This window comes from Leucopleurus acutus, assembly GCF_964270905.1.
Source record: "Leucopleurus acutus genome assembly, chromosome: 17".
NCBI classification, from domain to species: Eukaryota; Metazoa; Chordata; class Mammalia; order Artiodactyla; family Delphinidae; genus Leucopleurus; species Leucopleurus acutus.
This window is the reverse complement of record NC_139159.1, coordinates 2,349,404-2,366,386: the sequence shown is the minus strand read 5'-3', so window position 1 is coordinate 2,366,386 and position 16,983 is coordinate 2,349,404. Positions and strand designations below refer to the sequence as shown.

The 16,983-nt window shown below is 43.2% G+C and overlaps 1 protein-coding gene across 1 annotated transcript in view; it reads left to right on the top strand.

Moving 5' to 3' along the window:
- Positions 1-14,213, top strand: part of PCMTD1 (protein-L-isoaspartate (D-aspartate) O-methyltransferase domain containing 1) — a 140,276-nt gene extending 126,063 nt beyond the window's left edge. Inside the window, exon 7 of the transcript XR_014326872.1 lies at positions 14,149-14,213. The gene's annotated coding sequence lies outside the window, so the exon portion shown is untranslated. The remainder of the gene's footprint in view (positions 1-14,148) is intronic.
- The last annotated feature ends 2,770 nt before the right edge of the window (positions 14,214-16,983 follow it).

The following is a 16,983-nucleotide window of genomic DNA, read 5'->3' as shown; positions in this document are numbered from 1 at the left end:
AGTTGCTCCTTCACCTCTCTGAAAAGACCATCCCTGCTTCCCTGGTTGCAGTGGCACTTTTGACATAAGTTAACTGAAGATGTAGCTGCCTATGTGAGCTGCACGGTTCTGGTCTCTCTGTTCTGTGCTCTTGAGCCATCTGTCTACTTGCACCGATGTCATGCTACCTGAATTACCATTGTTCTACAGCACGTCTTGAAATCTGGTGGTGGAAATCTTATAAATTTGTTCAGTTTCTACAGAAAAGCTTCCTGATACTTTGATTGGGACTCTATGAATTTATAGATCAATTTGGGGGAACACTGACTTCTGTACAATGTTGAGTCATCCAATACATGATACAGACTTTCTTTTTATTTAGGTGTCTAAAATTTCTTCTTAGCAGTATTTTTTACTTTTATTTTTTTTGGTCTCTATTTATTTTTTGAAAATTTATTTATTTAATTAATTTATTTTTGTCTGCGTTGGGTCTTCGTTGCTGCACGCAGGCTTTCTCTAGTTGCGGTGAGTGAGGGCTACTCTTTGTTGCTGTGTGCAGGCTTCTCATTATGGTGGCTGCTCTTGTTGTGGAGCATGGGCTCTAGGCGTGTGGGCTTCAGTAGTTGTGGCACGTGGGCTCAGTAGTTGTGGCTCGAGGGCTCTGGAGCGCAGGCTCAGTAGTTGCGGCACACGGGCTTAGTTGCTCCATGGCATGTGGGATCTTCCTGGACTAGGGCTCGAACCCGTGTTCGGGTTCCCTGCATTGGCAGGCGGATTCTTAACCACTGTGCCACCAGGGAAGCCCCTGGTCTCTTTCTTAAAATTAATTTTTTTTTTTTTTTTTGCGGTATGCGGGCCTCTCACTGTTGTGGCCTCTCCCGTTGTGGAGCACAGGCTCCGGACGCGCAGGCGCAGCGGCCATGGCTCACGGACCCAGCCGCTCCGCTGCATGTGGAATCTTCCTGGACCGGGCACAAACCCGTGTCCCCTGCATCGGCAGGCAGACTCTCAACCACTGTTCCACCAGGGAAGCCTATGTGTTTGTATTTTTTCAGATTTTTTCCGGTAATTGGTATCTAGTCTCACAGCACTGTTTTCAGAAAAGATACTTGATACGAGTTCAGTTTTCTTAAATTTATCAAGGCTTGATTTGTGACCCAGGATATGATCTGTCCTGGAGAATGTTCCATGAGCACTTGAGAAGAAAGTGTATTCTGTTGTTTTTGGATGGAATGTCCTATAAATATCAGTTAAATCCATCTTGTTTAATGTATCATTTAAAGCTTGTGTTGCCTTATTTATTTTCATTTTGGATGATCTGTCCATTGGTGAAAGTGGGGTGTTAAAGTCCCCTACTATGACTGTGTTACTGTCGATTCCCCCTTTTATGGCTGTTGATCATGCCATAAAGCACCTCAACATCTAAAGCAGTTGACCATTTGCGTTTTGTATTGAGGTGCTCCTATGTTGGGTGCATAAATATTTGCAATTGTTATATCTTCTTCTTGGGTTGAACCCTTGATCATTATGTAGTGTCCTTCTTCGTCTCTTTTAATAGTGTTTATTGTAAAGTCTATTTTGTCTGATATGAGAATTCCTACTGCAGCTCTCTTTTGATTTCCATTTGCATGGAATACCTTTTTCCATCCCCTCACTTTCACTCTGTATGTGTCCCTAGGTCTGACGTGGGTCTCTTGTAGACAGAATATATACAGGTCTTGTTTTTGTATCCATTCAGCCAGTCTATGTCTTTTGGTTGTAGCATTTAATCCATTTACATTTAAGGTAGTTATCGATATGTATGTTCCTATTACCATTTTCTTAATTGTTTTGGGTTTGTTATTGTAGGTCTTTTCCTTCTCTTGTGTTTCCTGCCTAGAGAAGATCCTTAGCATTTGTTTTAAAGCTGGTTTGGTAGTGCTGAATTCTCTTAGCTTTTGCGTATTTGTTAAAGGTTTTAATTTCTCTGTTGAATCTGAATGAGATCCTTGCTGGGTAGAGTAATCTTGGTTGTAGGCTTTTCCTTTTTATCACTTTAAATATGTCCTGCCAGTCGCTTCTGGCTTGCATAGTTTCTGCTGAAAGATCAGCTGTTAACCTTATGTGGATTCCCTTGTATGTTATTTGTTGCTTTTCCCTTGCTGCTTTTAATATTTTTTCTTTGTATCTAATTTTTGATAATTTGATTAATATGTGTCTTGGTGTGTTTCTCCTTGGATTTATTCTGTATGGACTCTCTGTGCTTCCTGGACTCAATTGATTATTTCCTTTCCCATATTAGGGAAGTTATCAACTATAATCTCTTCAAATATTTTCTCAAATCCTTTCTTTTTCTCTTCTTCTTCTGGGACCCCTACAATTCGAATGTTGTTGTGTTTAATGTTGTCCCAGAGGTCTCTGAGACTGTCCTCAATTCTTTTCATTCTCTTTTCTTTATTCTGCTCTGAGGTAGTTATTTCCACTATTTTATCTTCCAGGTCACTTATCCATTTTTTCTGCTTCAGTTATTCTGCTATTTATTCCTTGTAGAGAATTTTAAATTTCATTTATTGTGTTGTTCATCATTGTTTGTTTATTCTTTAGTTCTTCTAGGTCCTTGTTAAATGTTTCTTGTGTTTTCTCCATTGTATTTCCAAGATTTTGGATCATCTTTACTATCATTACTCTGAATTCTTTTTCAGGTAGACTGCCTATTTCCTCTTTATTGGTTTGGTGTGGTGGGTTTTTACCTTGCTCCTTTGTCTGCTGTGTATTTCTCTGTCTTCTCATTTTGCTTAACGTACTGTGTTGGGATCTCCTTTTTGCAGGCGGCAAGTTTGTAGTTCCTGTTGTTTTGGTGTCTGCCCCAGGGGGTAAGGTTGGTTCATTGGGTTGTGTAGGCTTCCTGGTGGAGGGGACTGGTGCCTGTGCTCTGGTGGATAAGGCTGGATCTTGTCTTTCTGGTGGACAGCACCACATCCGGTGGTCGTTGGGGTGTCTGTGACCTTATTATGATTTTAGGCAACCTCCCTGCTAATGGGTGGGGTTGTGTTCCTGTTCTGCTAGTTGTTTGGCATAGGGTGTCCAGCACTGTATCTTGCTGGCTGTTGAGTGGAGCTGGGTCTTAGCGTTGAGATGGAGATCTCTGGGAGAGTCTTCGCCGTTTGATATTACGTGGAGTCAGGAGGTCTCTGTTGGACCAATGTCCTGACCTCGGCTGACCCACCTCAGAGGCTCAGTCCTGACACCTGGCTGGAGCACCAAGACCCTGTCAGCCACACAGCTCAGAAGAAAAGGGAGGAAAAAGAAAGGAAGAAAGAAAGAAAGAATAAAATAAAATAAAGTTATTAAAATAAAAAGTAAAAAAATTATTAAAGATAAAAAAAGTAATTAAAAAAATGAATGAAAGAGAGCAACCAAACCGCAAAACAAATCCACCAACGATACCAAGCGCCAAAAAGTGCGCTAAAAACCAACCAGCCAACAACTGAAATGGACAGACGGCACCCTAGGACAAATGGCAAAGCAAAGCTGTACAGTTAAAATCACACAAAGAAGCACACACACACTCACAAAAAGAGGGAAAAAGTGTATTAAAAAGAAGAGAGCAACGAAATCAATAAACAAATGTACCAATGATAAGAAGCTGTAAACACTAAGCTAAGGTACACACAAACCAGAGACACATTAGATGCAGAAGGCAAACCCCAGTCTGCAGTTGCCCCCAAAGTCCACCGCCTCAGTTTGGGCTGATTCGTTGTCTGTTCAGGCATTCCACAGCTGCAGGTGCATCATGTTGACTGTGGAGATTTAATCCGCTGCCCCTGAGGCTGCTGGGAGGGATTTCCCTTTCTCCTCTTTGTTCGCACAGCTCCCCCGGGGCTCACCTTTGGATTTGGCCCCGCCTCTGCATGTAGGTCGCCGGAGGGCGTTTGTTCTTCGCCCAGACAGAAGGGGGTTAAAGGAGTGGCTGATTCAAGGGCTCTGGCTCACTCAGGCTGGGGGGAGGGAGGGGTACGGAGTGCGGGGCGAGCCTGCGGCGGCAGAGGCCGGCGTGACGTTGCACCAGCCTGAGGCTTACCGTGCGTCCTTCCGGGGAAGTTGTCCCTGGATCCCGGGACCCTGGCAGTGGCGGGCTGCACAGGCTCCCCGGAAGGGGGGTGTGGAGAGTGACCTGTGCTCCCACACAGGCTTCTTGGTGGCGGCAGCAGCAGCAGCCTTAGCGTCTCATGCCCGTCTCTGGGGTCCGCACTTTTAGCCGTGGCTCGCGCCCATCTCTGGGGTCCGCGCTTTTAGCCGCGGCTCGCACCCGTCTCTGGAGCTCCTAAGCAGTGCTCTCAATCCCCTGTCCTCGCGCACCAGGAAACAAAGAGGTAAGAAAAAGTCTCTTGCCTCTTCGGCAGGTGCAGACTTTTCCCCGGACTCCCTCCCGGCCAGCCGTGGTGCACTAACCCCCTGCAGGCTGTGTTCACGCCGCCAACTCCAGTCCTCTCCCTGCGCTCCGACCAAAGCCCGAGCCTCAGCTCCCAGCCCCGCCCGCCCTGGCGGGGGAGCAGACAAGACTCTCGGGCTGGTGAGTGCCGGTCGGCACCAGTCCTCTGTGCAGGAATCTCCCCGCTTTGCCCTCCGCACCCCTGTTGCTGCACTCTCCTCCACAGCTCCGAAGCTTCCTCACTCCGCCACCCGCAGTCTCCACCCGCGAAGGGGCTCCTAGTGTGTGGAAACCTTTCCTCCTTCACGGCTCCCTCCCACTGGTGCAGGTCCCGTCCCTATTCTTTTGTCTCTGTTTATTCTTTTTTCTTTTGCCCTCCCCAGGTACGTGGGGGGTTTCTTGACTTTTGGGAGGTCTGAGGTCTTCTGCCAGCGTTCAGTAGGTGTTCTGTAGGAGTTGTTCCACGTGTAGATGTATTTCTGGTGTATTTGTAGGAAGGTGATCTCCACGTCTTACTCCTCTGCCATGTTTAAGTTCCCCCTACTTATTGCTTTTTAACAAAATATTTCCAACCACAAAGTACACATTCGTATAATATCAATATCACATAGTGTGAACACTATGGGTAAGACACTGTTTCAGCAAGAAAAGATGCAGCTGATCAAACAGACCTGTTGGTGTATTGCTGGTTCCTTTTTTTCGCCAAGGTTTTGATCATCAAGATAAGCAGATCACCTGTCTTGCGGAATTATTTTATTTCCTCAATAAAACATAACTTTTTTTTCTTGGGAGTTTTTATTTGCTTCATTTTTCTCCTCCCTTGGCTCCATAGGCAATATTAGGATATAGTAGACAAGCACACATTTCCCCACGTTCGAGCTGATTTTTGGTGAACGGGTGTCAGGTGTTTTTTTATACCCTGAATTTCAGTAGAATCTCTCATAATTTTGAATATATCTCCTTTATGCAAATAAAACAAAAATAATATAAATGACAGTATCTGCAATCACTTAACCAAAACTCTGTTAGGAAAATATTCCATCCATTAAAATCATAACAATGGTATTTTGATGGAATGCATAATGCTTTGAATAAACCTTGAGAAGAAATATGTACTTGTGATTGGAAAACACATTCAACTGTGAACCATTTTAATGGATTTGTTCTTGTTGGCAATAAAAATTTTCCAAGAAAACCTGTGAGGTAGATATTTTCTCATACTTTATTTTTTATTATTATTTTTAATTGAAGTATAGTTGATTTACTATGTTGTTAATTTCTAATGTACAGCAAAATGACTCAGTTATATAGATATATACTACATTCTTTTTCATGTTCTTTTCCATTATGGTTTATCATGGGACACTGAATAGAGTTCCCTGTGCTCTCCAGTAGGACCTTGTTGTGTATCCATCCTGTATATAATAGTGGGCACCTGCTCATCCCAACCTCCCACTCCATCCCTCCTCCACCCTCCTCCCCCTTGGCAACCACAAGTCTGTTCTCTGTATCTGTGAATCTGTTTCTGTTTCATAATATTTTATCTCATACTTTAGAGCAGCGGTCCCCAGCCTTTTTGGCGCCAGGGACCGGTTTTGTGGAGGACGGTTTTTCCATGGATGGGGGCAGGGGGCGGGGATGCTTCAGGTGGTAGTGCCAATGATGCCAGCGATGGTTCAGGCAGGCATGCGAGCGATGGCGAGCGGCAGGTGACGCTTCCCTCGCTCGCCCGCTGCTCTCCTCCTTCTGTGCAGCCCGGCTCCTAACAGGCCGCGGACTGGAACTGCTCCGCGGCCAGGGGGTTGGGGACCGCTGCTGTAGAGTATTCACATGGATAATGAATTACAATGTTAAAGAAATAAAAACAACTTCAGTGCAGTTTTTAGAAAGTTCACATTTTGTTTCTACCCAAATCTAGATAAGTGTGTAAGAATATCCAGAAACACAGACTTCAAGCACATGTATACACTGGAGAAGCATGAATTATGATACGTAGTAGCTTTTTCCTTTCTCAGCTGTGGCATTGAAGAGAATTAGCAGTGAGGCTGGAAGGCATTCTCTGCATTAAGTGGAGCAGCTTCTCTCCTGGGCCCCAGTCTTGGGAGAATTGTGAAAATAGTCAAATTGTTTCCTGTGTTCTGTGTGTCAGGTGAGATTGAGAATACAATGTGTACAACGTACCACACGTATACACACATCACATGTGCAGACCACAACTTACGTTATATGTGCATAAGCACACACACATGTATGTGCATGTATATTCGTGTACACAAGTATATAATCATATGCGTACATAGACATGTACATGTGCCTACACACATACACTTTCTTCTGCATGCATTGGTACATGTGTGTTATAAAATATGGGAACAGAATTGTCATTCTTTAATTGAAAATATTGGTATGCTGGTAGTTTTGGGACCTAAAGGAAGTATAGTAATGGGTTTTGAACATTAAATTAAGAGAATATACAGAGAGAGTAACTGAGTGACAAATTCTCTCAGGACAAGGTTAGTGTCTGGGATTAACTAGATATTAACTAGCCACATGGCTTTCAATCAGCCTAAGAGTTCCTTGGGCACGTGGAGGGCTATAAAGTTTACTGGGTCACTGACTGAAGCTGAGAACGTTCTATCCGTGAAGATGGCCATTATCTCTGTGTGGCATCAGCTCTGATGCAGACCGTAGATTGGTTGTCCCGCCCCCCCCGGCTCTGACGGCCAGAACACTGGGCAGTCAGAAACGGCGAGGAGTGGCCTCAGTGCCACAGGTGGGGTGTCTGCAGCCCAGGTGCTGTTTGGAGAATCGTGGCTGAACCTTTAGCGGTGAGAGGTTAGGAACAGCTCTGGACCCCTGGCTGTCTGTGTACAATGGCTAAAATAGTCACCTGCTCCATTAGCCAAAGCACTTCTGTTATACTAATCAGTCATTAAAAAAGCACAAAACAAACATTTTATAATACTCTAAAAATGAACCCTCTAGCATTTGATCCTGGCAGTAGATTTTAGAAGCTTTGCCTTTTGTAGCTGTTACAGGATATTCAGAAACGTGTGCCAATCCAATTAGCCGACTTTCCCTATACATTTAGACATGCCATGATCATTTAAATTTGAAAGAAATTTTAAGTATATTTATCCGAAGCAATCTGTACTTTTCATTTGCCAGAGTTTTCCCCAAAGCTTTCCAAGTTGCTGAAAGGTGATTTTTGGGTAACGCATTTTACTGTTCAAATACAATTTATTTCTGCCACCTGTTATTTTTCTCCCTGGATTTTTGAGGAGTCGTTTTTGGACCGTTTGATAGCCCTATATAAGCCTCCCCTTTCTGTGGTGTAGTTGACTCTGGTTTGACAGCTCAGCAAATGCACAGTGGGAGTTCACTGCATGCCAAGGGCTGTGATGCCTGTTTCTCCAAGGAAAATGCTTAAGCCTCAGTGTGTGTAACTCTGCATATGTTTATTTAGGAAGATGCTCCTTTGTTACCATGACCATGTGGATAATTTTCCTTTTAAAGGATAGGCTTCGGGAAAACAAGAATGTTATCCTTGGGTGTATAGTGCTCTTTTAGGGGTATTTTAGGGTGATTTAATTAAATAAAAATTATTTTTAAAAAGTTTTTGTGACAAGCTAATAATATAGCCTTTTGAACAGAAAGTTATAAATCTCTAAATTTAGTGAAGCATGTCAGTGAAGGTTTTCTGCTCTGTGAAGCTGTACCTGGCAGAACTAGCATAAGGTTTGAAGAATCTCTATCTCATCCTGGAATTCTTGTTTGTCCGTTCCGTTTTGTCAGTCTCCTGCACAACAGCTAAATCAGAAAGATTTCCAGAAATGCTTCTGAGGGACTTGAACATTTGCTATACTTGTAAGTTGCAAGAAAAATCAACAGTGACTTACAGTGCTGATAGATTATTTTCACCTTTTCGTTTAATTAAAGTAATACTTCATCTTCTTAAAAAACACTGTCTACCTTTCAACAAAGCTATTTCACCATTTTTAAGTAAAGTCAGTTGTTGCTTTCAACAGATTATTCATCTGAAAACATTTGAATATTTATGCACATTTCTATTCCTCCATCCCTGCTACAAAAATTCTAAATTGGAGAAAAATAAAAACAAAACAGAGTTTGTGCAACTTTCATATTCAGATCTAATTAATCAATAATTGTAAAAATTCCATTGATCCAAGAGAAGCTGTATGTCAACAACTCAGCCATCCAAGACCTTCTTGAGCAGTGAGCACATTACGATTAGGGACTTTAGTATTTTAATTATTATTTTCAAAATATTTATTTATCTAGTTTTTGGCTGCATCAGGTCTTAGTTGTGGCACGCGGGATCTCTCGTTGTGGCACGTGGGCTCTTCGTTGCAGTTGGGCTCTTCGTAGCAGTGTGAGGGCTTCTCTCTAGTTGTGGTGTGCAGGCTCAATAGTTGTGGCTCACAGGCTCAGTAGTTGTGGTTCGCAGGCTCAGTAGTTGTGGCGCACGGGCTTAGTTGCCCCATGGCATGTGGGACCTTAGTTCCCCGATGCGGTATCGAACCGGCGGCGTCCCCTGCATTGCAAGACTGATTCTTAACCACTGGACCACCAGGGCAGTTCCACAGTTAGGAACTTTAGTGAACTTGGGGAAGAACCACACTTTGGAGCAGTGAGCTCACACATATGACCGTTGGCCATTGTGGCGCTCTTCTGAGTATTGTAGGTAAATGAGAGTAAAGGTATTTTAAGTGGCTGCCTGTTTTGACGCAGAAACCATGCATGTTGATCAGTTGCAAGCTGGGAGGTCATGACTGCTCCACTCGCGTGGAATGCTGAAAAAGGAAACCAGAAGGACATTTGTTTAATTAAGGAGTGAGTGCTGCAACTTCCTTTTTAAAAAAACATTAAGGAGATAATTAACATTTTTATAGAAATATTTCCATTTGTGGATTCATTAGGGACTCTGGGGAAAAAGCTGAAATTATTCTTGTAAAAAGGAGATGCTGTCCTGACGCTTTCTCTCCCATTTATGCAATGATCATAACATCTTCCTGAGTCACTAGAGTTCACATCACACCCCAGCTCAAGAGCCTTGCAGCCTGCTGTGTTCAACTGAGACACCCAACCTATGACACAAGACCTCCTACAGCTCTTTTCATCCCTCAGTCCTAAAACCTTGTTTCCTGTTTAGAATCGGTCCATTCTATAACATTAGCTCTCCTAACTGTTCACGACCAGTCCCGTGCCCAGCAGGCACGTGCCCTTCTTGATTTCCGTGTGTTAAACGTTGCTAAGGATTCTTTGGGCTTCTAGGCTGGTGCTGTGACTGGTCTGCTCCTGACCCCCTGTGTTTCATCCCAGTCCTGGGGGTCTTTACTGGGGTCCTTTACTCATTGGCATGTAAGGAGTATCTCCCCTACAGTAAAGGAAACAAATTGATAAACAGCACAACTTGTAAAGATGGTTTGGAAGAGATCTTATTGCTAGTGTGATACTCAATGAAGAAACCTAGTACAATGAATTATTAGCAAAAGGCTAATTTTGGATAAGATGAATGGTCAGCATTGCCGTGGCGGGATCGGTTACACGCTCAAGTGCTTTACACGCTCTGGGTGAGAACAAGGAAAGCACTTCACGACACTTCGAGTCAACGCTCTTCTAACCGTATCTCTGGGCTTCTGTAAGTTATGTGACTCGGGGAAAGGGAAGGGCAATTTATCAACGTTTCATGACACAGTAGGTGGTGAACGCATTCGTGTGGCCACTGAGGCCAATCTTTCCCTGTTTTCAGTAACATTACCGAGTAAGGATTGTCTCTCAAAACAGAGGTGTTCTTATAAAAAAGGAGTTTGTGGGCTGGGAGACCTAATCCGTCCCGACACCCCCTGTCCAGATTAGAAGAAAGTGGAATTTGAGGTTTGGAAGGAAATGTCAGGGTCGACGGCAGTTGAGGATGGTAGACTCTGCTACACGCGTGGTTACAGGCCTCGTGTGAGCCAGTCCCGGAAACGCCCGGAGCAGACGTGAGCTCCTTCTGGGTGGGATTCACAGAGACCCTGCGATCCGGGGTGCTCGTTGATCTGGAGGTCTGTGAAGGTGCTGAGACAGGCAGTGGGGTGGGAGCTGGTGTGTGGAGATGCAGAGACAGGCTTCAGGCTTAGATCTTGCTTGTTTGGGGGATGAACCCACACTTAGAGGACAGTTGGGTGGGCTCTGGAATCTAAGCACACGCGGACGTGGTGGTGGCCCGGTGGGGGAGGATGGCTCCGCCTCCCCGTGCGATGGGCGAGCAAGGCTTCAGATAAGGGGGTGCTTGTGAATTACTGCAGCATTGACTAAAGCCAAGAATCACCTGCTAACATGGGCACCACCTCTGTGGCGACCTCAGCTCTAACACACGCTGCAGATGTGTCGTCTTGTCCCCTTATGACCAGAAAAACAAGTGGTCACAAAGGGTGGGGATGATAACCTGCAAAGAGCATTCCCAGCAGTGAGGCTGTGTGTGTGTGTGTGTGTGTGTGTGTGTGTGTGCGCGCGCGCAGCTGCATGCTTGAGAATCGGGGTCCTGCTTGTATTTCTGTGCAGCGCACACGAAGTGTGCAGGACTCGCTTCTCTCTCTCCCAGCCTCACCCATCCTGCTGCACTCCTGTGTGTCTCACACCCTCTCAGCGAACCAGCACCGCTGCTCTGTGAGCCGCCTGCTCGGGTTCTCCAGCACATCCCGTTCACTCCGACCCCAAGAACATTTCTGATGTGTCCCCTTCCCCCGTGTCCCCTGCACCTACCCTAGTTCAAGGAATCACTACTTCCCTGCTTCACGTTTCATTTTAATAAGTCAGACCCCCTCTTTAGGTCTGTGAGTCCCAGTGTGGCTTCTGATCCACACACGCATGTGAATTCATCTTAGGTCTTCTTTCCTTTGCTTTTTATGCTGGATGCATTGTTCTTTAATCTCTCCACGCACAGGAAGTTCTCACTCTCCACCCCTGCGGGCCTCTGCACGTGAGGCTGGTGGGTCTTTCCCTGGTGGCATTTTCCTCTGTCTCGTCCCACCTTTAATGTCAACTCCTCTAGGAAGCTTCCTCTCTGTTTTTCTCTCTCATGGTGTCTGTTCATTTATTACACCACAGAAGCTGATGTTTTTCTCTCATATGTTTTTACTTATTCGTTTTCTGATTTTCCCACTGGATCCTGTGAAGGCGAGGGGCCGTCTCCTCTAATTCACCGCATAACCCAGCATTGCGAACGTGGCAACGACTCATGAAATATTTGGGGAATAAAGAAGAGAGCATAAGGTGCTCAATAAATGCTCAGCATGTGATTGATTAACAGTCTTTTATGTTGAGTTCATTATTCATTGAGAGGGAGGGTAAGACCAGTAAATGCCTCAGCTTTTTCAGTAACGTGTGTCCATCAGTGGTTTTTGCGGTGGCCTTTCCCAAACATTTCGGGTGTTTACATAAAGTAGCTATAGTGCATGTATGTCCAGGAGGCTAATTTTCTTTAGACTAAACACACCACTGGACTGCAGTTGTGCCCTGCCAAACACAAAGGAGAGCACAGATTTTTCTCTGAAACAAAAGCCTTTCTGAACTCTTCTGAAATTCTAACATGTTTTGGTCCAAAATGTATCATTGATTCCCTTGGGCAAAACAGACTGAAATGTCTTAGGAGAAATTTGCTTCCAGATTCATAAGAAAAAGTGCAATTGTTTGAGGATCTCTTTGGGAACTGTGGTTCATTTAAGTTTAGCTGAATTTGAGACCTGAGCTCCACTGAAAAACTGAGAGCAAAACATTCCTTTTCAGGACTTCCCTGGTGGCGCAGGGGTTGAGAATCCTCCTGCCAATGCAGGGGACATGGGTTCGAGCCCTGGTCCGGGAAGATCACACATGCCACGGAGCAACTAAGCCCGTGTGCCACAACTACTGAGCCTGCACTCTAGAGCCCGTGAGCCACAACTACTGAGCCCGCATGCCACAACTACTGAAGCCCATGCGCCTAGAGCCCGTGCTCCTCAACAAGAGAAGCCACCGCAATGGGAAGCCCGCGCACCGCAACAAAGAGTAGACCCCGCTCACTGCAACTAGAGGAAGCCTGCGTGCAGCAACGAAGACCCAACACAGCCAAAAATAAATAAATAAAATAAATAAATTAAAAAAGAAAAACATTCCTTTTCTTTGGTTTGGTGAACCAGCAACTAAGGACAGCATCCCTGTATATAAACTGTTAACCAAGTTAGAATTAGTCTAATGATAAACTCCCAAGTAACATTTATTTGTTCAGAAACATCTTGGCATCTACAAAGTGATAATGATCTCATCACTTACAAGCACTGAACAATTAAAAAAAAAATCCGCTGGGCAGAAACTGCTGCATACGTGCGCAGGTTGGAGATACACTGAGCATCTCCGGCGGTATTTAAAGGGGAAATTTCTTCCACACTCAAATCCATGAATCTGTTTCTGGTGTGGTTCCCATTTCCTAGGTTTCGCTTCCTCTCTGAATTACAACTTCTTCCTCTTCTGGCCCAGCTCTTGCACCGTTGTCTCACGAGCTCCTGCTACCGAGCGCTGCTCCCTCTGCAAATTCGCCTTCTTGGGTCATTGGCTGAGTGTGACCTTTGCAGTTGTTAACTGAGCATTGACTGGCCTTTGCCATCTCTCCCAGTCTCTAAACTTCCTTGGAGTCGGCCCCATTCCTTTTGCAACCTCTAGGTAAAAAGATATTCACTTCCACGGCATTCACAGAAACCATAGAGATTTTTTTTTCAATTAAATTCGGGTTTAATATTAAGATTCTGTATTTTGCAGTTCGATGTTAGTTTGGGTTCAATCACTTCAGAAAATATACAACATTGTTTCCAGTTTAAATCAATTCACTGTTTGTTAAGGAAAAAAAAAACCCAGGGCTTCCCTGGTGGTGCAGTGGTTGGGAGTCCGCCTGCCGATGCAGGGGTTCATGCCCCGGTCCGGGAAGATCCCACATGCCACTGAGCGGCTGGGCCCGTGAGCCATGGCCGCTGAGCCTGCGCGTCCGGAGCCTGTGCTCCGCGACGGGAGAGGCCACGGCGGTGAGACGCCCGCCTACCGCAAAAAAAAAAACAAAACAAAAAACAAACCAATTACAGCAAACTTTGGTAGATTTCGAGAGGAAATAATGTTGCCATCCTCTAGTTGAAGGAAAAAGGCAAAGAAGGTGCTAGTAGGTTATATAGTTTGTTTCCAGTCACTTTTGGGGTCCGATGACTTGCACGGTGTCTGTAAATCCATGATAGGGTCCTTCCCTGTAGATTTTTGGCAGCAACCGTGGGAGAGCCGACTGTGAATGTTTTCACCCCCCGTACATGAGTCCTAACGGTGACATTTGCCAGCTTTGCAAATGTAACTCCCAGTTCAGTATATTCAGTACGATGGACTGGATTTTAAAAAATTGTTACTGTCAAACTTCTCTTTTTCTTAGAGTAGTTGCCACCCGGTAGATGTGACGTCATCAGTCAGAAGTTCCCCACAACCATTCCAAGTGTTAGAGGCTAAGGCAGTGGTGCTCAGTATTTTGGTGCAGGGTCACTCTGAGGCCCTGATGAGAGCCTTGGAGCTCTCCTACCCAGACAGTTGAACATATTGATATGAAATCAAAGTTTCCCTGTATTTTTAGGGAATGTATTAACACCCCAAAGCTCCTTGGGTCCATACTACAGTTTAAAAAATCCTGATCTAAGATATGTGGTATCTGTGCTAATTTATAATTTAATAAGATCTTGTATGTTTTCCAGGTACCTCTACAAGGATGGAATTCGTATACGAGATAAGCAGACATTAAAGGACTCATCCTTGGAACAGCTGTAAGTAATAAAAACTTCCTTATCTGACATTATGGTTCAAATAGAAGCTTTTAAAATGTCATTTTGCAATAGTTGAACCATTATTTTAAGCTTTGTTATGCAGCTTGAATGATTGAATATTCTGTCATCAGTTGGATAAAGACCAGAGTGTGTGGTTGAGTTGGCGTGAGGGCGGGAAGACAGACAGCTCAGCTGGAATCCCAGCTCTATGTTGATCAGTTGTGCACGCATCAGAGATCTCTGAGATGAAGACATTTCTGCTCTGAGGACTGGGGTATTGCATGCAAAGAATAGTTTATCGCTTGACACAGGATTGGCATTTTACTGATACTGGTAGTTGTGATTATTATTAATTTATGAAACAAGCTCATAGACATTTAGCTGATACAGGAATCCCCAGAACATCTAATCTAAGCTCTCATTTTACCGATGTTGAAAAACCAAACCAATGTGAATTTAAATTACTTGCCCAGGAGTAAAAGTTCGTGGTGTTACGACTGCAACCCAGGCCTCCCTACTGCTACCTCAGTGCCCTGTTTAGCATTTGCCACCTTACAGCTGGTTTCAAAAATACATTTGAAATCCCTAAAACCTTACATTCACCTGTCAGGATTTCTGTGTGAAATATGAATTCCCCAGTATAAAAAAGTCGTGTTATGTAGTTCCATTGCTACTGAACTACAGTTTGATATTTTATTCTGAGATTTTTCCCATTTGTTAGTGTCTGTGACACAAATACTAATTTAAATTACTAAAAGTAATTTAAATTACTTTTCCCATTGATCAGAAGCTATGGGATTTTAAGCTCAGATATGTAAAATGCCCTTTGATTTGATTTGATCTGATTTTTTTAAATTGAAATATAGTTGATTTATAATGTGTTAGTTTCTGGTGTACATCAAAGTGATATATATATATATATATATATATATATATATGGGTGTGTATATATATATATATATATATTCTTTTCCATCATGGTTTATTACAGGATATTAAATATAGTTCCCTGTGCTATACAGTAGAACCTTGTTTATCTATTTTATGTATACTAGTTTGCATCTGCTAATCCCAAACTCCTAATCTATGCCTCTCCCATCCCTTTTCCCCTTTGGTAACCATAAGTTTGTTTTCTATGTCTGTGAGTCTCTTTCTGTTTTGTAAATGAGTTCATTTGTATCATATTTTAGATTCCATATATGTGATATGTGATATTTGTCTTTCTCTGTCTGACATACTTCACTTACTATGATAATCTCTAGGTCCAGCCATGTTGCTGCAAATGGCATTATTTCATTCTTTTTTATGGCTGAGTAATACTCCAGTGTGTGTTTGTGTGTGTGTGTACACCACATCTTCTTTATCCACTCATCTGTCAATGGACATTTAGGTTGCTTCCATGTCTTGGCTATCGTAAATAGTGCTGCAATGAACATTGAGGTGCATGCATCTTTTCAAATTAGAGTTTGCTCTGTATATATGCCCAGGAGTGGGATTGCTGGATGATATGGTAGTTCTATTTTTAGTTTTCTAAGGACCCTCCATACTGTTCTCCATGGTGTTCTCTGCACCAGTGTACACTCCCACCAACAGTGTAGGAGGGTTCCCTTTTCTCCAACCCTCTCCAGCATTTATTATTTGTAGATTTTTTAATGATGGCCATCCTGACTGGCTACAAGGAGGTGGTACCTCATTGTAGTTTTGATTTGTGTTTCTCTAATAATTAGCAATGTTGAGCATCTTTTTATGTGCTTTTTGGCCATCTGTGTGTCTTCTTTGGAGAAGTGTCTATTCAAATCCTCTGCCCATTTTTTGATTGGGTTGTTTGTGGTTTTTTTGATACTGAGCTGCATGAACTGTTTGTATATTTTGGAAGTTAAGCCTTTGTCAGTTGCATTGTTTGCAAATGTTTCCTTCCAGTCTGTAGGTTGTCTTTTCATTTTGTTTATGGTTTCCTTTGCTGTGCAAAAGCTTATAAGGTTTGATTAGGTCCCATTTGTTTATTTTGTATTTATATCTATTGCCTTGGGAAACTGACCTAAGAAAACATTGCTACAGTTTATGTCAGAGAATATTTTGCCTATGTTCTCTACTAGGAATTTTATGGTTTCTTGTCTTATATTTAAGTCTTTAAGCCATTTTGAGTTTATTTTTGTGCCTGGTGTGAGGGTGTGTTCTCACTTCATTGATTTACCTGCAGCTGTGCAACTTTCCCAACAACATTTGCTGAAGAGATTGTCTTTTCTCCATTGTATATTCTTGCCCACTTTGTTGAAGATTGACTGTAGGTGTGTGGGTTTATTTCTGGGCTCTCTATTCTATTCCATTGATCCATATGTTTGTTTTTGTGCCAATACCATGCCGTTTTGATATCCGTAGCTTTGTAGTATTGTCTGAAATCTGAGAGGGTTATGCCCCTGCTGTGTTCTTTTTCCTCAGGCTTGCTTTGGCAATTCTGGGTGTTTTATGGCTCCATATAAATTTTTGGATTATTTGTTCCAGTTCTGTGAACGTCATGGGTAATTTGATAGGGCTTACATTAAATCTGTAGTTTGCTTTGGGTAGTATAGCCATTTTAACAATGTTAATTCTTCCAATATAAGTAGAATGCTCTTTGATTTTTAATTAATAGGACTAATAAATACCAGAAGGCTTTGATTCCTAACTTTGTTTCTGTCTTCAGTGTGGCCTCTTAATTTCAAAAGAAAACTATTTGCCATCATTCTGTAACAAACATGCCTCAAGAAATCTGGATTTTTCTTTCCT